Below are 15,792 nucleotides of genomic sequence, written 5' to 3' on the forward strand. Positions count from 1 at the left end.
GCCCCCATTATTTCCTCTTTCGACCAAGTCCTAGATTCAGTTAACAAATCTTCCCCCACCCCCACCCCCTTTCTTCCTTGTTTGAACCAAGTAGTACTAGATTCAAGTGCATGAACTAGTTTTACCTCTTAACAGTAAAAAATTAGGTGGTTTTCGAACAGCCGATCGATCCTATCTACGAGGGGGCCTGAGAAATAGTAAAAGATACAAATGCAGCGACGTCAGGAGCTCGGGAAGTAGAGTGTGGCCACCGCTGTCGTGTTTACATCTGGAGAGGACGAGACAGTGTGAAGAGAGAAACACTAGCAAGCAAGTGCGTAGGCTCCTGCCTATGTAGTGGAGTACTAGTTTTCTTTTGTCTACCAGCGGGAGCCGGCTTGACCTCGGCAATGACTGTCGAGAAGTCTTCATGCACGTGTCCCGAAGGCGCAGTTGTTGTCATTTTGATCTGAAGCACCGGATTATAACATATAACACGAAAACATGCCACATGACAAGAAATCATAACCTCACTGCCCAAAGGAGACAAGATGAATGCCGATGGACAAACTAGACGAGGATCAAAGCTCAAATTAAAGATAAACTCGTAGAAAAGGGGTCCATCGATAGATGTCCTAATTAACATAGCCGGCTTGACCTAGATGGCAGCCGAGTAGTCTTCGTGCATGTGACCCCAATGACTAGCCCAACTCAGTTGTCGCTGTTTAACCCTTGCTGATCCGAAGCACATGACACCTAATTTTGCGAGATGACAAGAGACCTTTTTTTAGATTTCTCACTAGAACTACAACCCTGTACAACACAGCCTGCACGATATGTAGACGATAGCCAATCCAGGCGTGTCTGCTGGAGTCTGGTCACATGCATGGACGAACTGATCTTCCATGTATTGCAGGGATCATCTAGGTACCAACGTATGTACTCCTACAACACTTCTCTAGCAGTACTATCGCTCGTCTCTCTTCTATTAACACACCCGACTTGCGGGGCCGGGGAGTGTGCCTATGGTCGATTCTCAATTGTGGTCCCACATGTGTGTGCAAACGCAATATGACGCGCGTTCCAATCAGAGAGCGGCGTGCCAGACCGATCGACCGTCTGGGGTGCGACGCGAACGCGACGGGCATGCCGTATACTCCGTACATGTGTACCGCCATTTTCTTGAGGCTTTATTCCATGGTGCAATCCATGGATACAAAATTAGTATACTGTACTATTTAAAAGTCGAGGGCGGGGCTTTTCCTATGCGGTAGGCGGGGCAGTTCCGGCTAGTCGGTTCGACAGAGACGCGAGAAGATGAGGGTGTAGGCTGCTGCAAACGTAGGGTTGTGTGATTTGATAGCGAGGTACTGCTGGACAGGTGGGGCCCTGTGATTTGACTTGCCATTATCATTTTAACTGCGGCGCTACGACCGGCGTGAGTCTCCCGATTCCTGACCACCTCCATACAGGTACCTCTCCCAATGCTCCACCATGTAGAGGCAGGCTCTTGCATGAGAGCTGATACGTCTCCAACGTATCTATAATTTTTGATTGTTCCATGCTATTATATTATCTGTTTTGGATGTTTATGGGCTTTATTATACACTTTTATATTATTTTTTGGGCTAACCTATTAACCTAGAGCCCAGTGCCAGTTTGTGTTTTTTCCTTGTTTTAGAGGATCGCAGAAAAGGAAAATCAAACGGAGTCCAATTGACCTGAAACTTCATGGAACTTATTTTTGGAAGGAAAGCAACCCGGGAGACTTGGAGTCCACGTAAGGGAAGCAAAGAGGAAGCCACATGACAGGGGGGCGCGCCCACCCCCTGGGCGCGGCCACCCCCTGGGCGCGCCCTCCACCCTCGTGGGCCCCTCGTGGGTCCCCTAACATACTTCTTCCGCCTATATATCTCCATATACCCTAAAACGATCGAGGAGCACAATAGATCGGTAGTTCCGCCGCCAGAAGCCTCCGTAGCCACCGATAGCCAATCTAGACACATTCCGGCACCCTGCCAGAGGGGGAAGCCCTCTCCGATGGCCATCTTCATCATCCCGGTGCTCTCCATGACGAGGAGGGAGTAGTTCTCCCTCGGGGCTGAGGGTATGTACCAGTAGCTATGTGTTTGATCTATCTCTCTCTCGCTCTTTCTCTCTCTCTCTCTCTCTCGTGTTCTTGAGGTGTTACGATCTTGATGTATCGCGAGCCTTGCTATTATAGTTGGATCTTATGTATCTCCTCCCCTTCTACTCTCTTGTAATGGATTGAGTTTCCCCTTTGAAGTTATCTTATCAGATTGATTCTTTTAACATTTGAGAACACTTGATGTATGTCTTGCCGTGCGTATCTGTGGTGACAATGGGATATCACGTGATTCACTTGATGTATATTTTGGTGGTCAACTTGCGGGTTCCACCCATGAACCTATGCATAGGGGTTGGCATACGTTTTCATCGTGATTCTCCGGTAGAAACTTTGGGGCACTCTTTGAGGTCCTATGTGTTGGTTGAATAGATGAATCTGAGATTGTGTGATGCATATCGTTTAATCATACCCATGGATACTTGAGGTGACATTGGAGTATCTAGGTGACATTATGGTTTTGGTTGATTTGTGTCTTAAGCTGTTATTCTAGTACGAACTCTAGGGCTGTTTGTGACACTTATAGGAATAGCCCAACGGATTGATTGGAAAGAATAACTTTGAGGTGGTTTCGTACCCTACCATAATCTCTTTGCTTGTTCTCCGCTATTAGTGTCTTTGGAGTGACTCTTTGTTGCATGTTGAGGGATAGTTATGTGATCCAATTATGTTATTATTGTTGAGAGGACTTGCACTAGTGAAAGTATGAACCCTAGGCCTTGTTTCAACACATTGCAATACCGTTTACGCTCACTTTTATCATTAGTTACCTTGCTGTTTTTATATTTTCAGATTACAAAAACTATTATCTACCATCCATATACCACTTGTATCACCATCTCTTCGCCGAACTAGTGCACCTATACAATTTACCATTGTATTGGGTGTGTTGGGGACACAAGAGACTCTTTGTTATTTGGTTGTAGAGTTGCTTGAGAGATACCATCTTCATCCTACGCCTCCTACGGATTGATAAACCTTAGGTCATCCACTTGAGGGAAATTTGCTACTGTCCTACAAACCTTGGAGGCCCAACAATGTCTACAAGAAGAAGGTTGTGTAGTATACATCAAGCTCTTTTCTAGCGTCGTTGCCGGGGAGGTGAGTGCTTGAAGGTATATCTTTATATCTTGCAATCGAGTCTTTTCGTTTCTTGTTTTATCACTAGTTTAGTTTATAAAATAAAACTATAAAAAAAGGAATTAAGAGTACCTCATATGCTTCATCTTTTTAATATCTATCATGAAAATAAGGATTCCGATAATTGTGCTCAAGTGCTAGAAGAAGAATGCATTACAATGTTTGGCACTAAATATTTGAATGATGAGCATGATTGCAATGTTGTTAGTATGAATTCCTTGAATATCCATGATGCTAATGATATGCAAAGCCACAAGCTTGGGGAAGCTATGTTTGATGAAGATGATATTTTTTGTCCCCCAAGTTTTGATGAGAAAATTTATTATGATGATAGCATGCCTCCTATTTATGATGATTATAATTATGAAAGTGGATTCGGAGAGGTCATGACTTTATTTAGTGATGAATCCACTATTCCGGAAGAGGTTCCAATTGATTATGAGAACAAAGTTGCTATCTATGATGATTATTGTGATGACTTGTATGCTATAAAGAGTAATGATATCCATGAAACTTGTCATCATGATTTTAGTTTTCAATTGGATTATGCCTCACATGATAATTATTTTGTTGAGTTTGCTCCCACTATTATTCATGAGAAGAATTTTGCTTGTGTGGAGAGTAATAAAATTTCTATGCTTGTAGATCATGAAAAGAATGCTTTAGGTGCTGGTTATATTGTTGAATTCATTCATTATGCTACTGAAAATTATTATGAGGGAGGAATATATGCTTGTAGGAATTGCAATAATATCAGGTTTCCTCTCTATGTGCTTAAAGTTTCAAAGTTATGCTTGTTTTACCTTCCTATGCAAGTTGATTCTTGTTCCCGCAAGTTGTTTTCTCACAAAATCCCTATGCATAGGAAGTGGGTTAGACTTAAATGTGCTAGTCATATTCTTCATGATTCGCTCTTTATATTTCAATTCTAATCTTTTATGTGAGCATCATTGAAATCATCATGCCTAGCTAGGGGCGTCAAACGATAGCGCTTGTTGGGAGGCAACCCAATTTTATTTTAGTTCCTTGATTTTTGCTCCTATTTAGTAATAAATAATTCATCTAGCCTCTGTTTAGATGTGGTTTTAGTTGTTTAATTAGTGTTTGTGCCAAGTAGAACCTTTGGGAAGACTTGGGTGAAGTCTTTATGATCATGCCGTAAAAAATAGAAACTTTAGCGCTCACGAGAATTGCTGCCATTTTTATTTGGAGAGTGCTATTTAGTTAATTATTTTTGCAGATGATTAATTAATAGATAAATTCCTCAGGTCCAGCAATTTATTTGAGAATTTTATGAGTTCCAGAAGTATACGTTTGATTCAGATTACTACAAACTGTTCTGTTTTTGACAGATTCTGTTCTCTATGTGTTGTTTGCTTATTTTTGATGAATCTATGAGTAGTATCGGAGGGTATGAACGATAGATAAGTTGTAATACAGTAGATATAACGCCAACATAAATAAAGAATGAGTTTATTACAGTACCTTGAAGTGGTGATTTATTTTCTTATACTAACGGAGCTTACGAGTTTTCTGTTAAGTTTTGTGTTGTGAAGTTTTCATGTTTTGGGTAAGGATTCGATGGACTATGGAATAAGGACCAGCAAGAGCCTAAGCTTGGGGATGCCCAAGGCACCCCAAGGTAATATTCAAGGACAACCAAAAGCCTAAGCTTGGGGATGCCCCGAAGTCATCCCCTCTTTCGTCTTCGTTCATCGGTAACTTTACTTGGAGCTATATTTTTATTTACCACATGATATGTGTTTTTCTTGGAGCGTCATTTTATTTTATTTTGTTTTGCTTGCTGTTTGAATAAAATACCAAGATCTGAAATTATTAAATGTTATAGAGTCTTCACATAGTTGCATAATTATTCAACTACTCATTGATCTTCACTTATATCTTTCGGAGTAGTTTGTTGTTTGCTCTAGTACTTCACTTATATCTTTTTAGAGCATGGTGGTGGTTTTATTTTATAGAAATAGATGAACTCTCATGCTTCACTTATATTATTTTGAGAGTCTTAAATAGCATGGTAATTTGCTTAAATAATCCTAATACGCTAGGCATCCAAGAATAGTAAAAACTTTCATATGAAGTGCGTTGAATACTATGAGAAGTTTGATACTTGATGATTGTTTTGAGATATGAGGATGGTAATATTAGAGTCATGCTAGTTGAGTTGTTGTGAATTTGAGAGATACTTGTGTTAAAGTTTGCGATTCCCGTAGCATGCACGTATGGTGAACTGTTATGTGATGAAGTCGGAGCATGATTTATTTATTGATTGTCTTCCTTATGAGTGGCGGTCGGGGACGAGCGATGGTCTTTTCCTACCAATCTATCCCCCTAGGAGCATGTGCGTAATACTTTGTTTCGATAACTAATAGATTTTTGCAATAATTATGTGAGTTCTTTATGACTAATGTTGAGTCCATAGATTATATGCACTCTCACCCTTCCACCATTGCTAGCCTCTCTAGTACCGCGCAACATTCGCCGGTACCATAAACCCACCATATATGTTCCTCAAAACAGCCACCATACCTACCTATTATGGCATTTCCATAGCCATTCCGAGATGTATTGCCATGCAACCTTCCACCGTTCCGTTTATTATGACACGCTCCATCATTGTCATATTGCTTTGCATGATCATGTAGTTGACATTGTATTTGTGGCAAAGCCACCGTTCATAATTCTTTCATATATGTCACTCATGAGTCATTGCACATCCCGGTACACCGCCAGAGGCATTCATATAGAGTCATATTTTGTTCTAAGTATCGAGTTGTTATTCCTGAGTTGTATGTAAATAAAAGTGTGATGATCATCATTATTAGAGCATTGTCCCAGTGAGGAAAGGATGATGGAGACTATGATTCCCCCACAAGTCGGGATGAGACTCCGGACGAAAAAAAGAGTCCAAAGAAGCCCAAATAAAAAAAGAAAAGAGTCCATAAAAAAAGAGAAAGGCCCAAATAAAAAATAATAATAATAAAATGAGAGAAAAACAGAGAAGGGGCAATGCTACTATCCTTTTACCACACTTGTGCTTCAAAGTAGCACCATGATCTTCATGATAGAGAGTCTCCTATGTTGTCAATTTCATATACTAGTGGGAATCTTTCATTATAGAACTTGGCTTGTATATTCCAATGATGGGCTTCCATAAAATGCCCTAGGTCTTCGTGAGCAAGCAAGTTGGATGCACACCCACTTAGTTTCTTTTTAAGCTTTCATATACTTATAGCTCTAGTGAATCCGTTGCATGGCAATCCCTACTCACTCACATTGATATCTATTAATGGGCATCTCCATAGCCCGTTGATACGCCTAGCTGATGTGAGACTATCTTCTCCTTTTTGTCTTCTCCACAACCACCATTCTATTCCACCTATAGTGCTATGTCCATGGCTCACGCTCATGTATTGCGTGAAGATTGAAAAAGTTTGAGAACATCAAAAGTATGAAATAATTGCTTGGCTTGTCATCGGGGTTGTGCATGATTTAAATACTTTGTTTGGTGAAGATGGAGCATAGCCAGACTATATGATTTTGTAGGGATAGCTTTCTTTGGCCATGTTATTTTGAGAAGACATAATTGCCTAGTTATTATGCTTGAAGTATTATTGTTTCCATGTCAATATTAAACTTTTGTCTTGAATCTTATGGATCTGAACATCTATGCCAAAATAAAGAAGAATTACTTAGAGAAATATGTTAGGTAGCATTCCACATCAAAAATTCTCTTTTTATCATTTACCTACTCGAGGACGAGCAGGAATTAAGCTTGGGGATGCTGATACGTCTCCAACATATCTATAATTTTTGATTGTTCCATGCTATTATATTATCTGTTTTGGATGTTTATGGGTTTTATTATACACTTTTATATTATTTTTGGGACTAACCTATTAACCTAGAGCCCAGTGCCAGTTTGTGTTTTTTTCTTGTTTTAGAGTATCGCAGAAAAGGAAAATCAAATGGAGTCCAATTGACCTGAAACTTCACGGAACTTATTTTTGGAAGGAAAGCAACCCGGGAGACCTGGAGTCCACGTAAGGGAAGCAACGAGGAAGCCACGGGGCAGGGGGGCGCGCCCACCCCCCTGGGCGCGCCCTCCACCCTCGTGGGCCCCTCGTGGGTCCCCTGACGTACTTCTTCCGCCTATATATCTCCATATACCCTAAAACGATCGGGGAGCACAATAGATTGGGTGTTCCGTCGCCAGAAGCCTCCGTAGCCACCGAAAGCCAATCTAGACCCGTTCCGGCACCCTGCCCGAGGGGGGAGCCCTCTTCGGTGGCCATCTACATCATCCCGGTGCTCTCCATGACGAGGAGGGAGTAGTTCTCCCTCGGGGCTGAGGGTATGTACTAGTAGCTATGTGTTTGATTGATACGTCTCCAACGTATCTATAATTTTTGATTGTTCCATGCAATTATATTATCAACCTTGGATGTTTTATATGCATTTATATGCTGTTTTATATGATTTTTGGGACTAACCTATTAACCCAGAGCCCAGTGCCAGTTTCTGTTTTTCCTTGTTTTAGAGTATCGCGGAAAAGGAAAATCAAACGGAGTCCAATTGACCTGAAACTTCACGGAACTTATTTTTGGAAGGAAAGCAACCTGATGGACTTGGAGTGCACGTCAGGAAAGAAACAAGGGAGCCACGAGGTAGGGGGGGCGCGCCCACCCCCCTAGGGCGCGCCCTCCACCCTCATGGGCCCCTCGTGGCCCCCCTGACGTACTTCTTCCGCCTATATATCTCCATATACCCTAAAAACATCCGGGAGCACAATAGATCGGGAGTTCCGCCGCCAAAAGCCTCCGTAGCCATCAAAAACCAATCTAGACCCGTTACAGCACCCTGCCGGAGGGGGCAATCCCTCTCTGGTGGCCATCTTCATCATCCCGGTGCTCTCCATGACGAGGAGGGAGTAGTTCTCCCTCGGGGCTGAGGGTATGTACCAGTAGCTATGTGTTTGATCTCTCTCTCTCTCGTGTTCTTGAGGTGATACGATCTTGATGTATCACGCACTTTGCTATTATAGTTGGATCCTATGATGTTTCTTCCCCCCTCTACTCTCTTGTAATGAATTGAGTTTCCCCTTTGAAGTTATCTTATCGGATTGAGTCTTTAAAGATTTGAGAACAGTTGATGTATGTCTTGCCGTGCGTATCTGTGGTGACAATGGGATACCACGTGATTCACTTGATGTATGTTTTGGTGATCAACTTGCTGGTTCCGCCCATGAACCTATGCATAGGGGTTGGCACACGTTTTCGTCGTGATTCTGCGGTAGAAACTTTGGGGCACTCTTTGAGGTTCTATGTGTTGGTTGAATAGATGAATCTGAGATTGTGTGATGCATATCGTATAATCATACCCACGGATACTTGAGGTGACATTGGAGTATCTAGGTGACATTAGGGTTTTGGTTGATTTGTATCTTAAGGTGTTATTCTAGTACGAACTCTAGGGCTGTTTGTGACACTTATAGGAATAGCCCAATGGATTGATTGGAAATAATAACTTTGAGGTGGTTTCGTACCCTACCATAATCTCTTCGTTTGTTCTCCGGTATTAGTGACTTTGGAGTGACTCTTTGTTGCATGTTGAGGGATAGTTATGTGATCCAATTATGTTATTATTGTTGAGAGGACTTGCACTAGTGAAAGTATGAACCCTAGGCCTTGTTTCCTAGCATTGCAATACCGTTTACGCTCACTTTTATCATTAATTACCTTGCTGTTTTTATATTTTTAGATTACAAAAACTATTATCTACTATCCATATACCACTTGTATCACCATCTCTTCGCCGAACTAGTGCACCTATACAATTTACCATTGTATTGGGTGTGTTGGGGACACAAGAGACTCTTTGTTATTTGGTTGCAGGGTTGCTTGAGAGAGACCATCTTCATCCTACGCCTCCTACGGATTGATAAACCTTAGGTCATCCACTTGAGGGAAATTTGCTACTGTCCTACAAACCTCTGCACTTGGAGGCCCAACAACGTCTACAAGAAGAAGGTTGTGTAGTAGACATCAAGCTCTTTTCTGGCGCCGTTGCCGGGGAGGTGAGTGCTTGAAGGTATATCTTTATATCTTGCAATCGAGTCTTTTAGTTTCTTGTTTTATCACTAGTTTAATTTATAAAAGAAAATTAAAAAATGGAATTAAGTTTGCCTCATACGCTTTATCTTTTTAATATCTATCGTGAGAATAAGGATTCCGATAATTGTGCTCAAGTGCTAGAAGAAGAATGCATTAGAATGTTTGGCACTAAATCTTTAAATGATGAGCATGATTGCAATGTTGTTAGTATGAATTCCTTGAATATCCATGATGCTAATGATATGCAAAGCCACAAGCTTGGGGAAGCTATGTTTGATGAAGATGATATTTTTTGTCCCCCAAGTTTTGATGAGCAAATCTATTATGATGAAATCATGCCTCCTATTTATTATGATTATATTGATGAAAGTGAATTTGGAGAGGTCATAACTTTATTTTGTGATGAATCCACTATTCCGTAAGAGGTTCCAATTGATTATGAGAACAAAGTTGCTATCTATGATGATTGTTGTGATGACTTGTATGCTATAAAGAATAATGATATCCATGAAACTTGTCATCATGATTTTAGTTTTCAATTGGATTATGCCTCACATGATAATTATTTTGTTGAGTTTGCTCCCACTATTATTCATGAGAACAATTTTGCTTGTGTGGAGAGTAGTAAATTTTCTATGCTTGTAGATCAGGAAAAGAATGATTTAGGTGCTAGTTATATTGTTTAATTCATTCATGATGCTACTGAAAATTATTATGAGGAGGAACATAAGCTTGTACGACTTGCAATAATATCAAGTTTCCTCTCTATGTGCTTAAAGTTTTGAAGTTATGCTTGTTTTGCCTTCCTATGCTAGTTGATTATTGTTCCCATAAGTTGTTTGCTCACAAAATCCCTATGCATAGGAAGTGGGTTAGACTTAAATGTGCTAGTCATATTCTTCATGATGCTCCCTTTATGTTACAATTCTTATCTTTTATGTGAGCATCATTGAAATCATCATGCCTAGCTAGGGGCGTTAAACGATAGCGCTTGTTGGGAGGAAACCCAATTTTATTTTAGTTCCTTGCTTTTTTCTCCTATTTAGTAATAAATAATTCATCTAGCCTCTTTTTATATGTGGTTTTATGCTTTTAATTAGTGTTTGTGCCAAGTAGAACCTTTGGGAAGACTTGGGGAAAGTCTTGTTGATCATGCTGTAAAAAACAGAAACTTTAGCGCTCACGAGAATTGCTGCCATTTTTATTTGGAGAGTGATATTTAGTTAATTCTTTTTGAATATGATTAATAGACAAATTACTCAGGTCCACCAATTTATTTGATAATTTTATGAGTTCCAGAAGTATATGTTTGATCCAGATTACTACAGACTGTTCTGTTTTTGACAGATTCTGTTTTCGATGTGTTGTTCGCTTATTTTGATGAATCTATGAGTAGTATCGGAGGGTATGCACCATAGATAAGTTGGAATACAGTAGATATTACACCAATATGAATCTAGAATGGGTTCATTACAGTACCTTATGATGGTGATTTATTTTCTTATACTAACGGAGCTTACGAGTTTTCTGTTAAGTTTTGTGTTGTGAAGTTTTCAAGTTTTGGGTAAAGATTCGATGGACTATGGAATAAGGAGTGGCAAGAGCCTAAGCTTGGGTATGCCCAATGCACCCCAAGGTAATATTAAAGGACAACCAAGAGCCTAAGCTTGGGGATGCCCCGGAGGGCATCCCCTCTTTCGTCTTCGTCCATCGGTAACTTTACTTGGAGCTATATTTTTATTCACCACATGATATGTGTTTTGCTTGGAGCGTAAATTTATATTGTTAGGATTTTCTTGATGTTATTTAGAACAATGTTTTGCATCTTTTATTCCAATAAAAGTGGCATTGATAGTCTTTACTATGCCTATGTTACAAGTCTTCATGTTGCTGTTTGAAAACAGAAAGTTTACCGTTGTTTCAATAATTACCTAGAAAAGTCAGAATGTGATAAAATGTTGAGACATTTTGCATATTAAGCTCTGATAAATTTACTACAGTGGGAATTTTCTTTCATAATTTTTGGAGCTAGGGAAGTATGGATGTTGCTGCATTCTTTACAGACTGTCCTGTTTAGGCAGATTGCTGTTATGTTTGCATTGTTTGCATATGTTTGGTTCTTTAATGATTCTATTTGAGGATAGGACTATTAAATATGCAGAGGAATTTAGTATGCAATGTTGAATAATAATTTTAGTGATTTTCTACAGTAGAGTATGATAAGGTTTTTGCAATGGTTTATACTAACTTATCTCACGAGTCCTTGTTGAGTTTTGTGTGGATGAAGCTTTTGAGATTTAGGGAGACCGTGATATGAGAGGAATTAAGGAGACACAAAAGCTCAAGATTGGGGATGCCCAAGGCATCCCAAGATAATATTTCAAGAAGTCTCAAGCTTCTAAGCTTGGGGATGCCCCGGCTAGCACCCCACCTTTCTTCTTCAACAACTATCGGTTAGTTTCGGTTGATCCTAAGTTTTTGCTTCTTCACATGATGTTTGCTATTCTTAGAATGTCATTTTATTTTTCTTTGGTTGCTGTTTGAATAAAATACCAAGATCTGAAATTCTTAAATGTTAGAGAGTCTTCATATAGTTGCATAATTATTCGACTACTCATTGATCTTCACTTATATCTTTTCGAGTAGTTTGTTGTTGCTCTAGTGCTTCACTTATATCTTTTTAGAGCACGGCGGTGGTTTTATTTTGAAGAAATATATGAACTATCATGCTTCACTTATATCATTTTGAGAGTCTCTAAACAGCATGGTAATTTTCTTTGGTTATGAATTTAGTCCTAATATGATGGGCATCCAAGAGGGATATAATAAAAACTTTCATATAGAGTGAATTGAATACTAAGAGAAGTTTGGATACTTGATGAATGTTTTGAGATATGAGGAAATATTAGAGTCATGCTAGTTGAGTAGTTGTGAATTTGAGAAATACTTGTGTTGAAGTTTGTGATTCCCGTAGCATGCACGTATGGTGAACCGTTATGTGATGAAGTCGGAGCATGATTTATTTATTGATTGTCTTCCTTATGAGTGGCGGTCGGGGATGAGCGATGGTCTTTTCCTAGCAATCTACCCCCCTAGGAGCATGCGCGTAGTACTTTGTTTCGATAACTAATAGATTTTTGCAATAAGTATGTGAGTTCTTTATGACTAATGTTGAGTCCATGGATTATACGCACTCTCAGCCTTCCACCATTGCTAGCCTCTCTAGTACCGCGCAACTTTCGCCGGTACCATAAACCCACCATATACCTTCCTCAAAACAGCCACCATACCTACCTATTATGGCATTTCCATAGCCATTCCGAGATATATTGCCATGCAACTTTCCACCGTTCTGTTTATTATGACACGCTCCATCATTGTCATATTCCTATGCATGATCATGTAGTTGACATTGTATTTGTGGCAAAGCCACCGTTCATAATTCTTTCATACATGTCACTCATGAGTCATTGCACATCCTGGTACACCGCCGGAGGCATTCATATAGAGTCATATCTTGTTCTAAGTATCGAGTTGTAATTCTTGAGTTGTAAGAAAATAAAAGTGTAATGATCATCATTATTAGAGCATTGTCCCAGTGAGGAAAGGATGATGGAGACTATAATTCCCCCACAAGTCGGTATGAGACTCCGACGAAAAAAAGATAGGCCAAAGAAGCCCAAATAAAAAAAGGAAGAGAAAAGAGGCCATAAAAAAGAGAAGACCCAAATAAAAAATAAAATTAAATAAAAAATGAGAGAAAAAGAGAGAAGGGGCAATGCTACTATCCTTTTACCACACTTGTGCTTCAAAGTAGCACCATGATCTTCATGATAGAGAGTCTCCTATGTTGTCACTTTCCTATACTAGTGGGAATCTTTCATTATAGAACTTGGCTTGTATATTCCAATGATGGGCTTCCTCAAAATGCCCTAGGTCTTCGTGAGCAAGCAAGTTGGATGCACACCCACTTAGTTTCTTTTGTTGAGCTTTCATACATTTATAGCTCTAGTGCATCCGTTGCATGGCAATCCCTACTCACTCACATTGATATCTATTGATGGGCATCTCCATAGCCCGTTGATACGCCTAGTTGATGTGAGACTATCTTCTCCCTTTTTGTCTTCTCCACAACCAACATTCTATTCCACCTATAGTGCTATGTCCATGGCTCACGCTCATGTATTGCGTGAAGATTGAAAAAGTTTGAGAACATCAAAAGTATGAAACAATTGCTTGGCTTGTCATCAGGGTTGTGCATGATTTAAATATTTTGTGTAGTGAAGATAGAGCATAGCTAGACTATATGATTTTGTAGGGATAGCTTTCTTTGGCCATGTTATTTTGAGAAGACATGATTGCTTTGTTAGTATGCTTGAAGTATTATTATTTTTATGTCAATATTAAACTTTTGTCTTGTATCCTATGGATCTGAACATTCATGCAAAAATGAAGAAAAATTACTTAGAGAAATATGTTAGGTAGCATTCCACATCAAAAATTCTGTTTTTATCATTTACCAACTTGAGGATGAGAAGGAATTAAGCTTGGGGATGCTGATACGTCTCCAACGTATCTATAATTTTTGATTGTTCCATGCTATTATATTATCAACCTTGGATGTTTTATATGCATGTATATGCTGCTTTATATTTTTTTTTGGGACTAACCTATTAACCCAGAGCCCAGTGCCAGTTTCTGTTTTTCCTTGTTTTAGAGTATCACTGAAAAGGAAAATCAAACGGAGTCCTATTGACCTGAAACTTCAAAGAACTTATTTTTGGAAGGAAAGCAACCTGATGGACTGGGAGTGCATGTCAGGAAAGAAACGAGGGAGCCACAAGGTAGGGGGGCGCGCCCACCCCCCTAGGGCGCGCCCTACACCCTCGTGGGCCCCTCGTGCCCCCCTGACGTACTTCTTCCACCTATATATCTCCATATACCCAAAAAACATTCGTAGCCATCGAAAACCAATCTAGACCCGTTCCGGCACCCTGCCTGAGGGGGCAATCCCTCTCCGGTGGCCATCTTCATCATCTCGATGCTCTCCATGACGAGGAGGGAGTAGTTCTCCCTCGGGGCTGAGGGTATGTACCAGTAGTTATGTGTTTGATCTCTCTCTCTCTCTCGTGTTCCTGAGGTGATACGATCTTGATGTATCGTGAGCTTTGCTATTATAGTTGGATCCTATGATGTTTCTCCCCCTCTACTCTCTTTTTATGAATTGAGTTTCCCCTTTGAAGTTATCTTATCGGATTGAGTCTTTAAAGATTTGAGAACACTTGATGTATGTCTTGCCGTGCATATCTGTGGTGACAATGGGATACCACATGATTCACTTGATGTATGTTTTGGTGATCAACTTGCGGGTTCCGCCCATGAACCTATGCATAGGGGTTGGCACACGTTTTCGTCGTGATACTCCGGTAGAAACTTTGGGGCACTCTTTGAGGTTCTATGTGTTGGTTGAATAGATGAATCTGAGATTGTGTGATGCATATCCTATAATCATACTCACGGATACTTGAGGTGACAATGGAGTATCTAGGTGACATTAGGGTTTTGGTTGATTTGTATCTTAAGGTGTTATTCTAGTACGAACTCTAGGGCTGTTTGTGACACTTATAGGAATAGCCCAACGGATTGATTGGAAAGAATAACTTTGAGGTGGTTTCGTACCCTACCATAATCTCTTTGTTTGTTCTTCGCTATTAGTGACTTTGGAGTGACTCTTTGTTGCATGTTGAGGGATAGTTATGTGATCCAATTATGTTATTATTGTTGAGAGGACTTGCACTAGTGAAAGTATGAACCCTAGGCCTGGTTTCCTAGCATTGCAATACCGTTTACGCTCACTTTTATCATTAGTTACCTTGCTGTTTTTATATTTTCAGATTACAAAAACTATTATCTACTATTCATATACCACTTGTATCACCATCTCTTCGCCGAACTAGTGCACCTATACATTTTACCATTGTATTGGGTCTGTTGGGGACACAAGAAACTCTTTGTTATTTGGTTTCAGGGTTGCTTGAGAGAGACCATGTTCATCCTACGCCTCCTATGGATTGATAAACCTTAGGTCATCCACTTGAGGGAAATTTGCTACTGTCCTACAAACCTCTGCACTTGGAGGCCCAACAATGTCTACAAGAAGAAGGTTGTGTAGTAGACATCATTGATCTCTCTCTCTCTGTCTCTCTCTCGTGTTCTTGAGGTGTTACGATCTTGATGTATCGCGAGCTTTGCTATTATAGTTGGATCTTATGTTTCTCCTCCCCCTCTACTCTCTTGTAATGGATTGATTTTCCCCTTTGAAGTTATCTTATCAGATTGAGTCTTTTTAGATTTGAGAACACTTGATGTATGTCTTGCCATGCGTATCTGTGGTGA

The sequence above is a fragment of the Triticum urartu genome, chromosome 2 (genome assembly GCF_003073215.2).
Source record: "Triticum urartu cultivar G1812 chromosome 2, Tu2.1, whole genome shotgun sequence".
NCBI lineage: Eukaryota > Viridiplantae > Streptophyta > Magnoliopsida > Poales > Poaceae > Triticum > Triticum urartu.